This window comes from Somniosus microcephalus, chromosome 8 (assembly GCF_052327205.1).
Source record: "Somniosus microcephalus isolate GS21.2 chromosome 8, FLI_Smic_1.0, whole genome shotgun sequence".
NCBI lineage: Eukaryota > Metazoa > Chordata > Chondrichthyes > Squaliformes > Somniosidae > Somniosus > Somniosus microcephalus.
In genome coordinates, this window is record NC_140994.1 from 68,955,437 (window position 1) to 68,973,886 (window position 18,450).

The window sequence follows — 18,450 nt, forward strand, 5'->3', positions numbered from 1 at the left end:
CCTGCTTTTATACTCCATCCCCCTTGCAATAAAAGCCAAGATTCCATTGGCCTTCCTGATCACCTGCTGTACCTGCATACTAACCTTCTGTGTTTCATGCACCAGGACCCCCAGATCACTTTGTACTGTAGCACTTTGCAGTTTCTCTCCATTTAGATAATAACTTGCTCTTTGATTTTTTCTGCCAAAGTGCATAACCTCACACTTTCCAACATTATATTGCATCTGCCAAATCTCTGCCCACTCACTTAGCCTGTCTATGTCCTTTTGCAGGTTTTTTATGTCCTCCTCACTCACTGCTTTCCCTCCCATCTTTGTATCGTCGGCAAACTTGGATACGTTGCACTTGGTCCCATCCTCCAAATCGTTAATATAGGTTTTAAAGAGTTGGGGTCCCAGCACTGACCCCTGCGGAACACCACTAGTTACTGATTGCCAACCCGAGAATGAACCATTTATCCCAACTCTCTGTTTTCTGTTAGATAGCCAATCTTCCACCCATGCCAGTATATTACCCCCAATCCCGTGATTTTTTTTATCTTGTGCTTTTGTAAACTTTCTGCAAGGCAACTGTGAAGAGGCAATTCAAAACTTAAAGGAAGCTGAAAAGATTCTGAGGGAGAATCACGAACATGAATTTGAAAGAAGGAGCTTCATCACCTATGGAAACTATGCCTGGGTATATTATCACATGGGACAAGTGACAGAGGCCTAGTCCTACCTCGACAAGCTGGAGATGATCTGTAAATGATTTATTAATGGCTCTCGGTATACAGCACTGATACCTGAAGTATGCGGAGAGAAGGGTTGGTCAGTGTTGAGTTCTGCTAGTCAGTACTATGAAGAGGCATAGGAATGTTTTGATAAACATGGAGGAAGATCCTGATAACACTGAATGGAATGCTGGTTATGCAACTGCTCTGTTTCGTCTGTGATGTATCCGTGTATAATAAGACACAGACTGCAGGAGAACGGTACAACAGGTGTTTACTCAACGTGGCTCACATTGGAACTGATCTGTACAGATTACTACTCAGTGCTATAGACAGGTGTGGTCACTGCCGGTACTGCAGTATACATGAGCTGTAAAAGATAGTTCCCCCCTTAAAGGTATATACATTACAATTCCTCCCCTTTTAGATTACCAGTACCATAACACTCATTTAACAATTAAATATCAAACTAATTACAATTAACACTGTTGGAGGAAATTTTGGTACTAAAGGACTTTGCAAAGCTCGTCGGGATACTTGACATTTGTTACAGGCTAAAACTGGACCTTGAGCTACCCTGGGATGAGTAGTGCCAGCTGCATCCTGTTTTGTACTTCGGTTATTTTGCAAGGACAGACAGTCTGCTATTGTTTTATTTGCTGCTTATCATATCTCACGGTGAAAGGTCCGAAGAAGTCTTAGTTCTGCTGAGCATTGTTTTTCTGCTGAGCCTTGTTTAAAATATTTTACTGCTACACTGTCATGAGGCATTTCTGTGATTAATCCGCTTAACCTTTCATTTGTGTATAAAGGTAAATGCATTTAGAGTGTTAAACGAGAAGCTTGGCGGTTGCACAGGGGTGCATAGCACTTCTCCCAGAGCGCTCTGCAAATAAAAGTGTACTCTCACATTTCAATTATACCACAGTCATCTGAGTCTTATTACTCTATTAAGCTGAGGTTGGGTATACGTCGACCTTGTATATCACTTGGTCCGTTCAGGCTCCAACTCAGCGGTAACAAATTGGTGCTGCGAGCAGGGTCACTGAGTGCTCAAACACCCTGATCAAGTGCTAACATGCTCGAGTGATCCAAAGAACAAAGTAAGTGGGCCATTGGAATGTAAGAAAACACTATGTGGTTCTAGACATTTGAACGTCTGCATTTATTAAGTTTTTGTCTCAGGAATACTTAGGTGAAGGCTTAGGTTGAGCTTGGGAATTTCGGCAAAGGAGTCCGGACAGACTTTGCCACGAGCACGTGACGACACCCATCGCTGAAGGTAAAACGGGGGTTTCGGAGACCGTGATTTAGGGAGCAACTGATGTCGGGTAAGAACCTTAAGAGGGGGCCTCCGGGCTCCCTCATTTACAGTTACATGACAGATAGATGTTCGTTAATTGAGAAAATGCAGAGGGACGGATGGGATGTATCACAGACATTAGAAGCACAAAGAAAGTGGCTAGATAAGCAAAAGAAAGAAAGGACCAAGAAGGTAGGGGTACTCTTGGTCCATCAACTGACTGGATTAATAGAACAGGTTGAGAAAGTGCAAGAATTAATCAAAGCTAAAAATCAGGAAAATGCAGAACTAAAAAAGAAGATAGAAATTTTGGAAAGCATTAATAAAGAACAAGAAAGGACATTAGCGTACCAAGGGGGATGGTCCAGACAATGGAATAATGAACCACTTCCCCCGTACGTCCCTCTAGGACCAAGTGCCCCTGGGATAGAGGAAAGGAACCTTAAAAAATGCTGGAATTTCAGTTTGTGTGAAAGTGTGTGTTAAAGTGTGACTGTTTTTCTGACTATGAATGTTTAAGAAGTTATAGTATTTTTGTTTGAAAAGTCTGTCTTTAAAAGAAAGATTCTGTTATGTATGTTTTAGCTCCACCCACTTCTCTGTGTTAAAAGTGCTTAAAAATGTTTGTCTTGTCTTGGATTTTGGAAGTTTTAAGAATGTGCGAATAAGATTGTGCCCCAAGAGAAAAAATCTTTGAACTACAATTTAAATTAAGCTGGTGTGTAAAAACTGAGAAGAACAACAAAAAGTTTGTTTAACAAAAGATTAAGTTTCAGCCTAAGATTTAACCTTGGAGTCGTGGTTGCTATGGTGAAATCTTCCAAAGCAGTTTGATTTGTTTAAATGTGAAAAACTAATTTTTCTCCAGTTATATTCAATGTTTTTACAGTGTTTTGGAAAGACATCTGAAGAAAGGACAATAAGAAAATTAATATGACGTAATTTACTGTTTTCTGCAAGAGTGTGCTATTTTGTTTTATTTGTCTGTTCATAGTTTTACAAAAGATGGGCTTCTGCCTTAAAGTTACAGTTGCCAATGTGCTTGGAAGAAAAAATTAATTTGAATGTTTACAAGATCTGGAATAAATTGGAGTTGTGAGGTTAATTAACCTATTAAGACCAGACTTTCATTGTGGCCACGGTGAAATTCTGGTTGGTGTGAATTTGTGTAGACCGAATTGAATAATACTTAGCTTGTGAATTTTGCTCAAATCCCGTCTTTGTCCATATTACCTCCGTGTTCATGTTTAGTTAAAGTGTGAAAACACAACTGTCTTTCGATAGGGAAAGTTCTTTTTGATTTACGTGAATTGACGCAGTTGCGTGCATTTGATAATGTGTTGCTCCACCTTCTTAGAATCCTGCAAAGGAGTTAACCCAACTTTAGTATGAAGTTTAAAGATATTTGGACGTTAAATAATTTAAGTTTCTTAATTTTAAGTTAATATTTCCCCAGTGACAGAAGGAATTTATGATTTGATAACTTAACCTTGGGCTCTAAGCAGAGTCACAATGGAGTCTCTTCTTTCTTTTTGTTATATGGAAGTTACCTTGTAAACTAATTGCAGCACTTCTGTCACTAATGTTAAAACACTGTGTAAGCTACCTAGCCTGAGAATTACTTGTTTCTGAAATTGGAAATGGAGGATAAATTGATAGAAATGAAATTGAACATTGATAAAACCTACTGGTACAATAATACTGCTGTTTGGATTTTGGGATAATTTTGAAATGACGAAATGGACTCAGGCAATATATATATTGGGTTACTTTTGGGAAAATAAAATATCCTCTAAAATAATGATAAATAAAAAGTGTTAATAACTTGGATCAAGTGAGAACGTTTGAGCTATGTTTTCTATCTTAAATATTGTACTGGACAGTAAAGTTTCTCCAGGACTCATGAATGAGATATGAATGATAATTAAAGGAAAGTGATTGAGAGTGTAAGATGTAGTTAAGAATAATAAAAAACCTGCCGAGTGTGTGCTCATTCATCTTCAGTGTACTGTCCCTTTAAAAGCCTGTGCTTCCCTCTTCGAGGTCACAGGCTGCGCGCTTTCTCTCTCTCTCTCTCTCTCTCGCGATCATGACTGCAGCTAGAAGTTGTGATTGAAGTTGCATGGTTCGTGTGTGTGTCAACTAATGTGCAATGAATTATGAAATGAGAATGTACCCGATGGCTGAGAAATCGGCTAAAGACGCGAAAGTAGCTGTGGATAAAGTAGAGCAGGATATGTTAATTACGAAACAAGCTTTTGAACAATTGCCATACGATGAAGCATCAGAGTATGATGAAATTATCACTCAAACGTTGGTGAGATTGGGGGAATTATTGGTTTCAGCTCAGTCTCGGCAACAGCGGTGGATTGTTAAATAGATACAAAATTCATTTTGAACCATTTGTCAAGGGAAGGGTATGTTGTATCAAAAGCAAAGATTCAATTTTGCAAAAAGTGTGTGATATACCTATCAATTCCTCCAATAAAAGGCGAAGAGTTACGAAGGTGACTAAAGGTTTTTATTGACTAAATAACAGAGCCCACTCTCGTGGGTGATCCGATCCAAGCAGGAGGAATACCAGCCAGTCGCTCACCTTTATACCTGGCCTGGTGGGTGGAGCCAAGGCGGAGTCGGCAGTGGTCATCCCAGGTATAGCAGTGTGGCAAGAGGCGACCTCGTACCGTGATACAATAGTGGTCAGTGATACAGTTATAACGAACAGTGGTGAACAGTGCTAACTACTAACAGTGATACGATAGTGAACGTGGTTTACCACATTCACCCCTTGTTTAGAATTAAGTCCGGCGGGGTGAAGTGTACTACCAATTCTGGTAGGTCAGTCTGTCCGGAGGCTTCGTAAGCCTCTCCGATCGCCGCAGCGGTGGTGTTGCCTTATCCGGTGCTGGTGCCTTATCCGGTGTTGATGCTGGTGTTTGCGTGGTCGGCGAGGGCTCGTGGGGTTCCGGCATGCCGTCTACCTGGACTGAGGTTGGGGGGGGTGGTGGCGGTGTTTCCGGATCGGCTGAGGGTGCGAGGTCTCGTAGGGAGACAGTGTCCTCCCGCCCGTCTGGGTACGCCACGTAGGCGTACTGGGGGTTGGCGTGCAGGAGGTTCACCCTCTCGACCAGGGGGTCCGTTTTATGGGTCCTCACGTGTTTCCGCAGCCAGACCGGCCCCGGGGCGGTCAGCCAGGTTGGTAGAGTGGTTCCCGTAGTCGACTTCCTGGGGAAAACGAACATTCGTTCATGGGGGGTGGTGTTAGTGGCCGTGCAAAGTAATGACCGGATGGAGTGCAGCGCTGTCGGGAGGACTTCTTGCCAGCGGGAGGTTGGGAGGCCCTTAGACTTTAAGGCTAAGAGGACGGCCTTCCATACCGTCGCGTTCTCTCTTTCCACCTGACCGTTACCTCTGGGGTTGTAGCTGGTGGTCCTGCTTGCTGCAATACCTCTCTCTAGGAGGAATTGCCGGAGTTCCTCGCTCATGAAGGAGGAGCCCCGGTCGCTGTGTATATAGTTCGGGAACCCGAACAAGGCGAAGAGGGCATTCAGGCACTTAATGACCGTGTTACTGGTCATGTCGGGGCAGGGGAAGGCAAAGGGGAAACGGGAGTACTCATCAACGATGTTGAGGAAGTACACATTACGGTCAGAGGATGGGAGGGGCCCCTTAAAGTCGATGCTCAGGCGCTCGAAGGGGCGGGTGGCCTTGATCAGGCTTGCTCGGTCCGGCCTATAGAAGTGCGGTTTGCACTCCGCACAGGTCTGGCAGTTCCTGGTCATGGTCCTGACCTCCTCGATGGAGTAGGTCAGGTTGCGGGCCTTAATGAAATGGTAGAGTCTGGTGACTCTGGGGTGGCAGAGCTGGTCGTGGAGGGTCTGAAGCCTATCGATATGCGCGCTGGCGCATGTCATTCGTGAAAGGGCATCAGGGGATTCGTTCAGCTTGCCTGGCCGGTACAAGATCTCATAATCGTAGGTGGAGAGCTCGATTCTCCATCTCAAAATCTTGTCATTCTTGATTTTGCCCTTCAGCTTGTTATTAAACATGAAAGCCACCGAACGCTGGTCGGTGAGGAGGGTAAATCGTTTGCCTGCCAGGTAGTGCCTCCAGCGCCGTACTGCCTCCACGATCGCCTGGGCCTCTTTCTCGACCGACGAATGTCGGATCTCGGGGCCCTGTAGGGTCCTTGAGAAGAAGGCCACTGGCCTCCCCTCCTGGTTTAGGGTGGCGGCTAAGGCAAAGTCGGATGCGTCGCTCTCCACCTGAAAGGGGATGGACTCGTCCACTGCGTGCATCGTGGCCTTGGCTATGTCTCCCTTAATGAGGGAGAAGGCCGCGCACGCCTCCTCCGTGAGGGGGAAGGAAGTGGCTTTCAGGAGGGGTCTGGCTTTGTCCGCGTAATTGGGTACCCATTGGGCATAGTAGGCGAAAAGCCCCAGGGTTCCCCTAAGTGCTTTAGGGCAGTGGGGGAGGGGTAGCTCCATGAGGGGGCGCATTCTTTCTGGGTCGGGGCCGATGATTCCGTTCTCCACTACGCAGCCGAGGATGGCAAGGCGCGTGGTGTTAAACACGCATTTCTCCTTATTGTAGGTGAGGTTCAGCCGTTGGGCCGTACGGAGGAATTTCTCCAGATTCGCGTCATGTTCCTGCCGGTCGCGGCCGCAGATAGTGACGTTATCTAGGTAGGGGAATGTAGCCTGCAGTTCGTTCTGGTCAACCATCTGGTCCATCTCCCTTTGGAAGACCGAGACCCCATTAGTGACACCGAAGGGGACCCTAAGGAAGTGGTATAGGCGCCCATTCGCCTCGAAGGCGGTATACTGGCGGTCCTCAGGGTGGATAGGGAGTTGGTGGTAGGCCGACTTCAGGTCGATGGTCGAGAATACTTTATACTGTGCAATCTGATTGACCATGTCAGATATGCGGGGGAGGGGGTATGCGTCCAGCTGGGTATATCTGTTTATGGTCTGGCTGTAGTCGATGACCAGGCGGTTTTTATCGCCGGTCTTTACGACTACGACCTGGGCACGCCAGGGGCTGCTGCTCCCCTCGATAATGCCCTCTTTCAGGAGGCGCCGCACCTCAGAGCTAATGAAGGCTCTGTCCCCGGCACTATACCGCCTGCTCTTGGTAGCGACGGGTTTGCAGTCAGGGGTAAGGTTAGCAAACAGAGAGGGTGGCGGGACCTTGAGGGTGGAGAGGCTGCAGGTGTTACGCGGTGGGCGGTTTAACGTTTGCTGGTTGTTGACTGTGAGTGGGGGGAGGGGTCCACCGTATGCTAGGGTTACGCTTTGGAGGTGGGATTGGAAGTCCAGCCCTAGTAGGACGGCAGCGCAGAGATGGGGGAGGATGAGGAGTTTAAAGTTTTTATACTCCGTGCCCTTAACCGACAGGGTCACGACACAGTAGCCGCTGATGTCCGTGGCGTGGGACCTCGATGCCATCGAGATTCGGCTGCGCGTTGGTAGGACAGAGAGGGAGTAGTGGCTCACCGTGTCTGGGTGGATGAAGCTCTCCGTGCTTCCGCTGTCGAACAGGCAGGTCGTGGCGTGGCCGTTCACTTTGATGTCCATCATTGACTTGGACAGATGGTGCGGGCGGGCTTGGTCCAGGGTGACGGAAGCTAGTGTGTAGCTGAGCGAGTCGTTGTCATCTGCGGGCGAGGCGGTCGGGCGTGGTGAGTAAAATGGCGTCTCCCACGAGGTAGGGCCCCATGAGGCACTATTGGGGTCGGTTGCCTTAATCAAAGATGGCCGCCCCCATGACTCATGTGTGGGGATGCTGGCCTCAGTTGCCCTAAACAAAGATGGCCACCCCCATGACTCATGTGTGGGGATGTTGGCCTCAGTTGCCCTAAACGAAGATGGCCGCCCCCATAGTTCGCATGCGGCACTGCTGGCCTCTGAGGATCCGCTCCTGCAGGCCTTGGAGAAGTGGCCTTTCTTCAGGCAGGTTTTACATATGGAGTTCTTGGCTGGGCAGCGCGACCTCGGGTGCTTCTCCTGGCCACAAAAAAAACAGCCGGCGGCCCGATCGCGGATGCCCGATGTCGGGGCCGGTGCCGGGGGTGGCGGGGCCGGTCGGGTCCGGGACGCCGACGCAGAGGTAGGTCCCGGGGGCGGCGCTGGGAAGGGTGCTGTGGTAGGGGTCGGGCCTGAGTCCCAGGGTCGCGAGCAGTACCTGGTGAATGCTTCCTGATCTTGGTGGGCCACTTCCAGGGAGATAGCGAGGGCTTCAGCTTTTTCCATGCTGAGGTCTTTAGCTTCCAGCAGTCTTTGCCGTGAGTACTCGGACCGTAGGCCTTTCAGGAATGCGTCGCGGATATTATCTTCAGTATTTTCGGCTGCCGACACCGATTTAAAGTCACAGTTCCTGGCGAGTGCATATAGCGCCTGTGAGAATTCGGCTACTGATTCTCCTGGCTGTTGCGGCCGTGATCTTAGGAGGTGCCTAGCGTACATGTAGTTTACCGGGGTCCGGTACTTCTGTTTCAGCAGGTTGATGGCGGTCTCGTAGGTAGTCATGTCCTCGATGAGAGTGTATACTCTCGGGCTCAGTTGTGCCTGCAGGACACTTAGTTTGGATGCCTGAGGGACGCTGGATTCTCTCAGGTATGATTCGAAGCAGACCAGCCAGTGTTTAAAGTCTGCGGCTGAGTTTGCTGCTCGTGGGTTCAGGTCCAGGTACGGCGGTCTGAGGGCTCGCAGCCAAGCTGGCTGGTGTGGCTGTGCTCCTGGGAGCTGCGCTGGTGGCTCCTCCGCCGGTTGTGACTCGTTGTCGGACATCATTAAATTTAGTCAATAAAATTGATATACCTATCAATTCCTCCAATAAAAGGCGAAGAGTTACGAAGGTGACTAAAGGTTTTTATTGACTAAATAACAGAGCCCACTCTCGTGGGTGATCCGATCCAAGCAGGAGGAATACCAGCCAGTCGCTCACCTTTATACCTGGCCTGGTGGGTGGAGCCAAGGCGGAGTCGGCAGTGGTCATCCCAGGTATAGCAGTGTGGCAAGAGGCGACCTCGTACCGTGATACAATAGTGGTCAGTGATACAGTTATAACGAACAGTGGTGAACAGTGCTAACTACTAACAGTGATACGATAGTGAACGTGGTTTACCACAGTGTGTCACGTATTAAGGGCACATTCTGACACCAGATGAAAAAGTCCTGCTCTCAGAAAGGATCCAAACAATATCCCAACATCCGGAACCTACCACTAAAAGAGGAATACGAGCATTTTTAGGATTAATAAATTTCTGCAGGACAGATGGATACCAGAAATCACTAAACTCCGAGCCACCAGAAACCGGACAACCGGTTTGACCCCTTATGAACTAATGACAGGACGAGCGATGCAATTACCTGAAGGCATCATAACAGGTGGGGCCGACGTAGGCCCATTAAAAGATAAATTAAGACGATACGTTTTGGAATTAGGCACTCAGTTAAAAGAGATGCGCAAAGAAGTCCGAGACCACCAAAGAGAGCGAGATGAGGAGTTACAGCTCAATATGCTCCCCGAGGTACCCCCAGCGGGAACAAAGGTCATGGTAAAGATGTTGCCTGCAAAACCAGGTTTCGCTCCAAAATGGAGCGGGCCGTATGAAGTTATAATTAGCGGAGACACCTGTGCCTGTCTGGACATAAGAGGGAAGGGGGTTTGGAAACATTGGACTCAACTGAAGGTTTACGAGAAAAGGGCGGGCTCAGTCGAGCCCAAACCATCAATACAGGAAGAAAATCCCGGGGATGGTAATACCAGTAGAGAACCTCAGCAAAGGGAAGATGAGTCTAGTGGGATACAATGAACAAAAGGAGGGTGTGTGTGTGTAGCAAATTACTAATGACACATCCTTTGTACTTGTCTTACAGATCAATAACGGCTGATTAATGTATGATTCTTTGATCTGTGTGCCTGTGTGGGCATTTGTTTTGTGGCTTATTGCATCATTTGTGCTTATGTGCTTTTACTTAAACGTGTTAATACAAGAGTGTTATCGGGAGGGCCAAAGAAAGATTAAAATAACACCAGAACAACAGTATTTAATAAAAGATGAGGAGGGAGACCGTAATATGTTTAGTTGCGATAATATGCATTGTTACGGTAGCCGGGGGGAAGACCGCTACGTAAGCGGGAATTACATGTAAATACTTATATATATATACTTATATATATATATGTCATATGAGTATGCTAAGGAAAAGGGACAGTCCAGCTGTTGGGTCTGTAGTCACATAGTAAAGGAGGAATTCCGTTGAGAGCCATCCCATTCAATGCCTCAGAGATGGCGGAATGGGTCATGCGCCAGAACGTCAGCGGCGACTATAAAGATTCATACAACCAGGAGGGTGACAGAGACAAATGGAAGTCGGCAGGTTATGACCTAACCATTTTCCAGGGGTGGTACCAGCCTAATTATAATCGGAATAGGCAGCCTCCATTCTTAATCATTACTAATACTTCAGGGGCTGGTAGGCCGGAGGGGCCAATATGTTTAACGAAGAATGTGTCCGGAGGCACAGAAGTAGGACGCAGTAACTGTTTCCAAGAAATTAATATAACAAAATGCAACCTCACCGAAGGCTGCGGCCAAGGTTTCTTCCAATTAAATCATATCGGAACCCCCAATAAAACAACTGGGGGACCATGGGAAGGGGAGGAAATCAGATGGAGGTGGAGGATTCGTAAGTCACTGGGCGACAATCTAACCGCATATAATAGGACCTATTTTATATGTGGTCACAGAGCCTACCCGTGGCTCCCCCGGTCTTGGACTGGATCTTGTGATTTGGGATATGTGCTACCATATGTTTACCATCTGTCCTCCCTAACTGACCACCGTCACTATCGAGCCAAACGCGACATTACAGAAACCGAACGGTTTTTCGCCATTTTATTCCCTCCTTATGGGACAGGCAGAGCCATAAAAGAAATCCAGCTTGTCGCGTCATTGTTAGAAAAGGTAGCTAATGACACCGAGGAGGCACTGGCATGAATAAGTGATGAGATGACGGCGATACGAACGGTTGCCTTACAGAACCGTATGGCATTAGACTACCTGTTAGCGGAGCAGGGGGGGTACATGTGCCTTGATAGGGCAGGAATGTTGTACCTATATCCCAGATAGCCCCGAGAATATCACAAACTTAGTAGCCCACATGAGGGATGAAGTGAAGAAACTCCATACCAATCCCGGGCAGGGATGGTTGGACTGGCTAGGACTAACGGGATGGGGCCCCTGGATAATGCATGTGCTGGTCATTATTGTCGTGATATGTGTTGCAATATGCTGTCTGTTAACCATCTTAAAAACTTGTTGCAAAATGGCAATGACACAGTTAATGCCAGTCAGTATGATAGACGAGCTATTGCCTGAAGAACAGCAAACGGAGGACAAAACTAATCCGGCCGACTCCCCCTTAAGTCAGTGGTTGTAAGATCGACACTGTGAAGAAAGAAAATTGGTGGTCGCCTGGAGCAAGAGGATCGTGCTCCAGGACCAAAAGGAGGGTTTGTTGGAGGAAATGTCGGTACTAAAGGACTTTGCAAAGCTCGTCGGGATACTTGACATTCGTTACAGGCTAAAACTGGACCTTGAGCTACCCTGGGATGAGTAGTGCCAGCTGCATCCTGTTTTGTACTTCGGTTATCTTGCAAGGACAGACAGTCTGCTATTGTTTTATTTTCTGCTTATCATATCTCACGGTGAAAGGTCCGAAGAAGTCTTAGTTCTGCTGAGCATTGTTTTTCTGCTGAACCTTGTTTAAAATATTTTACTGCTACACTGTCATGAGGCATTCCTGTGATTAATCCGCTTAACCTTTCATTTGTGTATAAAGGTAAACGCATTTAGAGTGTTAAACGAGAAGCTTGGCGGTTGCACAGGGGTGCATAGCACTTCTCCCAGAGCGCTCTGCAAATAAAAGTGTACCCTCACATTTCAATTATACCACAGTCGTCTGAGTCTTATTACTCTATTAAGCTGAGGTTGGGTATACGTCGACCTTGTATATCACTTGGTCAGTTCAGGCTCCAACTCAGCGGTAACAACACTTGTAACATGCAACATTAGCTGAAAATAGTCTATTTATATATTCAGTCTTTGGGGAGGCTTCCTGGTCATTTCTGGATAGCGCCTTTCCCGAGTGTCTTGCTCTTGGTGCGGAGGCGATTCTGGTCCCCTGTCATTGGTTGGTTCATCAGCTTCCGATGCTACTGTTTCTGGGGTAGATGCGACCTGTACGTTGGGTTCATCACCAGGTACATATGGGCGAGGCATGGGGTTGACTTGTTCCTGTGACTCTAGGATCTGGTCAGCATGGAGTCTCACGATGCTCTCCCCAACGTCCACTGTGTACATTAGTGGGCCCTGCCATGTGCATATCGTTCCTGGCTACAATTTTTCTGTTCAGTAGTCGCGGGCCAAGACTGGTTGCCCTACATTGAAGCTCCTTGTTGGCTTCTCATGGATGTGCTGGAATTGCTTACTCTCAACATCTCTTTGTACGTTTGGTCTGAGCAAATCCAGGTGAGATCTTAACCTTCGGTTAAAGAACATCATGGCTGGGACCTGGTTGGTGACTGCATGTGTCGCATTCTGGTAGGCAAACAGGAAATTGTCCACCTTGTGCTGCAGCGGAATGTTGTCATTGTACATAGCCTTTATTGCCTTCTTAAAGGTCTGAACAAACCTCTCAGCCAATCCATTTGTGGCTGGATGATACGGGGCGGATGTGTAATGCCTTACCCCATTCTTTTTCAAGAACCTCCGGAACTCTTCGGACACAAACTGTGGTCCGTTGTCGGGGCCAATCTGTTCTGGCAAGCCATTCCTGGCAAAAATGGTCCGTAGGACTGCAATAGTTTTCTCCGTGGTGGTGGAGGACATTTTGATGACCTCAGGCCATTTCGAGTGCGCATCCACGGCTATTAAAAACATTGAGTCCATGAATGGACCAGCAAAATCAATATGCACCCATTGCCATGGAGATGAGGGCCACTCCCATGGGTGTAGAGGGGCCTGTGGTGGTGCATTTTGGACTTTCTGGCATCCTGAGCAGCTCTTGGTCAGGTCCTCAATTTGTTTATCGATTCCCGGTCACCACACATAAGCCCTGGCTAGGCTTTTCATTTTTACCCCTCCCAGATGACACTCATGAAGCTCATTGAGCAGTCTATCCCTTAACTTGGGTGCAATTACCACTCGGGATCCACACATCAAGGCCCCCCGGCACACTGACAGCTGTTCTCTCCTTGTTGAGAATGCTGGCAACAGTGAGTCGCCATGTGCTGGCCATCCCTTCACCGTCAAATCATATACCCGAGACAGTGTCGGGTCATTTCGGGTTTCCTTTTCAATACAAGCGTTAGTTACTGGTAGGTATTCAACTATAGTCGAATGGAATATTTCGACAGGATCCACTGCTGGTGCTTCCTCTGCAGTAGGCAGTGGCAGGCGTGATAGCCCATCAGCATTTCCATGCTGTTTCGTGCCCTTATAGTCAATCTCATAGTGGTGCGCCCCTAGAAAATGTGACCATCTTTGTAGTCATTGCGCAGTCATCACCGGAACGCCCTTCTTCAGATTAAAAATGGAAACAAGAGGCTGGTGATCAGTCAGCAAGGTAAATTTCTGCCCGTGCAGATAGTGAATGAACTTTTTCACTCCCCACACTAGGCTGAGGGCCTCCCTGTCAATCTGGGCATAGTTACGCTCGGCTGAGGTTAGTGATCGTGACGCAACGGCTATTGGCCTCTCTGAGCCGTCCGAGAATTTGTGCGACAGCACCGCTCCAATGCCGTAGGGTGACGCATCACATGCCAACCGAATTGGTAATGCTGGGTTGTAATGGGCCAATACCTCTTTCAATGTGATTAGTGTTTTGCTCTTCTGGAAAGCTCGTCTACACTCGTCACTCCACTTTCATGGCACCCCAGTTTGCAGTAGGGTGTTCAGTGGGTGTAGTATTGTAGACAAATTTGGCAAGAACTTATGGTAGTAGATTATCAGGCTGAGGAACGACCTCAGTTGTGACACATTTTCCGGTGCTGGAGCCTTGACTACTGCCTCAATCTTCTCTGGGGACTTATGTAACCCCTCTTTATCGATAACATGGCCACAATATTAGATCAGTTTTCTGAAAAAAACTCGCATTTGGGGCGGTTAGCTTGGAGCCCATATTCCTGCAATCTAGTGAGCACCTGCTCCAGGTTGTCAAGGTGATCACTGTCATTTTAGCCCGTGACCAGGATGTCATCCAAATATCACTAGGTCCCTGGGATCCCTTGCAGGACTTGTTCCATTGCCCTCTGCCAAATAGCCGGAGCTGATGCTACCCCGAATACCAGCCGGTTGTATTGGTAGAGACCTTTATGGGTGTTGATTGTGAGGTATTTTTTTGATGCTTCTTCTACCTCCATTTGCAGATACGCCTGGGCCAGATCAATCTTAGTGAAGCGTTTCCCTCCAGATAGCGAGGCGAAAATATCTTCAATCCGCGGAAGTGGATATTGTACAGTGTGAAGGATCGGGTTCACTGTTACCTTAAAGTCCCCACAGATGCGAACCTTCCTTGGTACCCCAGGCGTGCTGCTCAACGACTTTTTCTTCACAAGGACGATGGGTGTAGCCCACTCGCTCCAGTCTACCTTGGACAGTATACCTGAATGTTCCAGACTCTCCAGCTCTGCTTCGACGGCTGGGCGGTTTGCATAAGGTCTGGCCTTAAAAAATTTTGGGCTTGCATTTTCTTCAATTTTAATTGTCGCTGTCATGCCTTTTAGTGTTCCAAGTCCTTGCTGGAACACTTCTTTCGCGTCAGTTAGGATCTTTGACAGTCGGCCAGGTGTGACGTCGTCATCCTTTTTGTCAGCCACAGTCAGCGCCTGTATGGAATGCCAATCCTGTTGTATTTTCCAGATCCATTCACGTCCCAGTAATGGTGGTCCTCCATCTTGCAATGCATACAGGTCTAGTTTTGGTGTTTCCTTACCGTTATATATAACGGTCACCCTTATTTTTCCTTTGGGGTAGACTTTTTGCCCCGTGTACATCTTCAAAATAATTTTTGTGTCTCTCAAGGGTATGTGTGAGAATAGCCGCTCATGGTCCCGTCGGTTTATGACTATTAGGGCTGATCCTGTGTCCAATTTCATCTTTACCTGGACTCCTGCTATTTGAGAGTGACCCAAATGGTTCGGTGATCCTCCGTTGTGATCACATTATGTAGTTTCAGACAACTCAGTTCCCTGCTTTCGGAGTCGTTATCACTCTTTTGTTCGTCTGAACTATTCTCCGTCATATTATGTACCTTCTTGTACTTTCCTTTGGTAGGTTTCTTATTGCTGGTTTTCTTTCCCGACCTGCAGACTCGTGCTATGTGTCCTACTTTTCCACACTGTCTGCACACTTTGTCTTTGAACCAGCAATCATTCTGGTCGTGTGTTGTTCTGCCGCAGCGATAGCTCTTCTCTGTTCCATATGACATTTCGTTTGTGCCATATTCTTGCCGTCTCTGTTGTATCTCTGCAGCGCTCTGTGCTGCTGCTTCCTATGATACCACAATGCTGAAAGCCTTTTCCAGCGTAAGGTCCTTATCAGATAAAAGCCGTTTCTGGGTTCCTTCACTTTGAAGCCCACACACAAACTTGTCCCTTAAGGTATCTGCCAGTCCCGCTCCAAACTGGCAGTGTTTCGATAGTTTGCACAGTTCTGTTAAATAATCAGCATTGCTTTCATCCTTATGCTGGTTCCGTTTGTGAAACTTGAATCATTCTGCTATCAGCAGTGGTGTGGGGTTTAAATGTTCCTGTAGTATCGTTACTATGTCTTCAAAACTTTTTTCCATTGGCTTCGTTGGGGTTACTAGATTTTGTAATAAACCATACGTTTTTGCCCCCATTAAATTTAACAATACCGACGCTTTCTTGTCATCTGACACCTCATTTGCCTTGCAGTATACCTCTATTCGTTCGACATATGTATTCCAATCTTCGACTTCATTGTCAAATGCGGTGATACTGCCACTCTTCAGCATTTTGGGTGTGGCTTAAAATGGCGTCTCCCAATGGCTTAAAATAGCATGTCCCGCGCTTTCCTTCCTCCCCCGCTGCTGCCAACGCCGCTCCTGGCGGTTCTCGTGGCAATGGCGGCGCTCCCTCTCCCTCTCTCCCTCTCTTCAATGCTGCTCGGCTCCTGAACACCGGCTGCGCCCTGTGCGCTCTGCCCTCTCTCTCTCTCCCCCGTCGATGCTGCTCGGCCCTTTGCTATGCCGCTCGGTCAGGCTCTAGCCCGCCGCTGTCCGGGAAGGGTCTGTGCACTGCCTGTTGCCAGCCCGTTTCGCTGGACCACCTCGACTGGAAAGCCAAGCCTGGCTCTCGATAGCCTCCCCCACAATTCTCGAGTCTCTGCTGGATGACTGGGCGGTTGCCCATGGTCGACGCCCGAGTCTCTGGCCTTGACCTCCAATCCACTGATCTCCAGGAACGAATCCCCGGGAGGTGATGCAGAGTTGCAGGTAGGTTCGAACTTGCCTTGTCGCCAATGTTGTGTCCGTGTATAATAAGACACAGACTGCAGGAGAACGGTACAACAGGTGTTTACTCAACGTGGCTCACACTGCAACTGATCTGTACAGATTACTACTCAGTGCTATATACAGGTGTGGTCACTGCCGGTACTGCAGTATACATGAGCTGTAAAAGATAGTTCCCCCCTTAAACGTATATACATTACAGTCTGGAAGGATATTCTTGTGCCCCAGAGAGCCGTGAACCCAGTCAATCAATGAAGCAGTTGCGACGTGTGCTGGAGCCTGATCCAGATGACTCTGTTGCCATGGTGATGTTAGCTCTAAAACTACAAGAGTTCAATCAAAAGGAGGAAGCTCTCACATTAGTTGAACAAGCATTGCAGAAGTCCCCTGACATTCCATATGTAACTCGTTATGCAGCAAAATTTTTGAGAAGAGGAGATGTGGAAAAAGCTGTGGAGCTGTTGAAGAAAGCATTAGAAATTAGCCCAAACTCTACCTTCTTACACCACCAAATAGGTCTGTGTTACAGAAACAAACTATTTCAACTGATCAACAATCCAGGCAGCAAAAACCTTCGCAATCCTGCTTTTCAACAGAGAGCCGAGTTGATCAAACTATGCAAGTACTATTTTGAAAAGGCATTTGAACAGAAGCCATCATTTGTTTTTGCACAACTGGATTTTGCAGGAATCTGTTCATTAAATGGAGAATATCTCAAAGCAGAGGAGATCTACAGCAATCTACTGCAATTAGAGGATAATCGCCCTGATAATAAGCAGGCAGTATATTTGCAGGCTGGGTTATTTGAATTGTGTCACAAAAGATCTGAATCAAAGGCCATCACACATTTTCTGGAAGGACTTAAAATCCAACATGGTTCAAAAGGTTAGGAATTGTGTCGCGAAAGCTTGAGAAACATTTCAACAAAACAAATTGACAGGAATCCCAGAGACAGCAAGGCCTTTGGTGTATTTGGGTTACTACACCAGCTGGGCAGGGAGAAGTGTGAAGCTATTGAGTGCTTTGAAAAGGCCTTGGATTTTGATCGTGACAATGAAGAATATCTAAGTGCTCTTTGTGAATTACGCCTTTCTATCTAGGTCAACGCTGACTTTCCCAGCTGAAACTACACACAGCGGGGTAGAGTTTCTGCTTCGGGCGCAATCGGTAACTTAGGCGCAAATTATGTTTGAAATTGCACTAGATAGGTTACAGTTGAAGTTTCCGCTAGAATGTATTTGCATAATCACAAACATAAAACCTTCAATGAACCAGTCCAATCGATCAGTGTAATAAAATGTAATCAGTTCCTTTTCTTTCAATTTAAAAATATTCATTGATGTATTTAAGAGTGATGACTTGGTGCAGTTTTATTAATACAGCTGAAAGTGGATTTACCACAAAAAAATAAGCATTTTTAATAGAAGTGTCCAGCATTTCACCGGTGAGAAACCTGATGTAAAATGACTGAAAATGACTTTAAAAAGTTGTACTGAACCATTTATTAGTTTCATTGTTGTCAGTTTGTAAGTAAATTAAAATATTTTATTTGTAATAAAGGAAACTCATTTAAACAGCACCTAAATATCCAGAATTCTCTATTAACCGGCAAAATTCATACTCCAAAAACAACACCTCAATAACCGCTAATGTTACCGAGTCCGAGTCCAAGTCTCCTGCGGTGACCGAGTTAGTCAGTGGGGGTAGTTTTCCAAACTGCCACTACTCGGCTTCTTCGCGCTGTCGGAAGTCTGAACACCTCAATAACAGGAGTCTGACTCTCCCGCGCTGCCGGTAGTCTCTTCCGATCTGCCATTTTTCTGTTTACTGTATAAGTTTTGTTTTACTGTTAAGTAATTTAAGAGTTATGGATTACCCTCAACTGGCAGTA

At 46.9% G+C, this 18,450-nt stretch overlaps 1 protein-coding gene and 1 pseudogene across 1 annotated transcript in view; both read left to right on the forward strand.

The window, feature by feature from the left end:
• Positions 1-11,974, forward strand: part of LOC147113610 (interferon-induced protein with tetratricopeptide repeats 5-like) — a 49,048-nt gene extending 37,074 nt beyond the window's left edge. The window contains exons 2-3 of the transcript XR_015079242.1: positions 1,899-2,044; positions 9,897-11,974. The gene's annotated coding sequence lies outside the window, so the exon portion shown is untranslated. The remainder of the gene's footprint in view (positions 1-1,898; positions 2,045-9,896) is intronic.
• A 2,163-nt stretch (positions 11,975-14,137) lies between these two features.
• On the forward strand, positions 14,138-18,219 carry LOC147113611 (interferon-induced protein with tetratricopeptide repeats 5-like; annotated as a pseudogene).
• Positions 18,220-18,450: the final 231 nt, after the last annotated feature.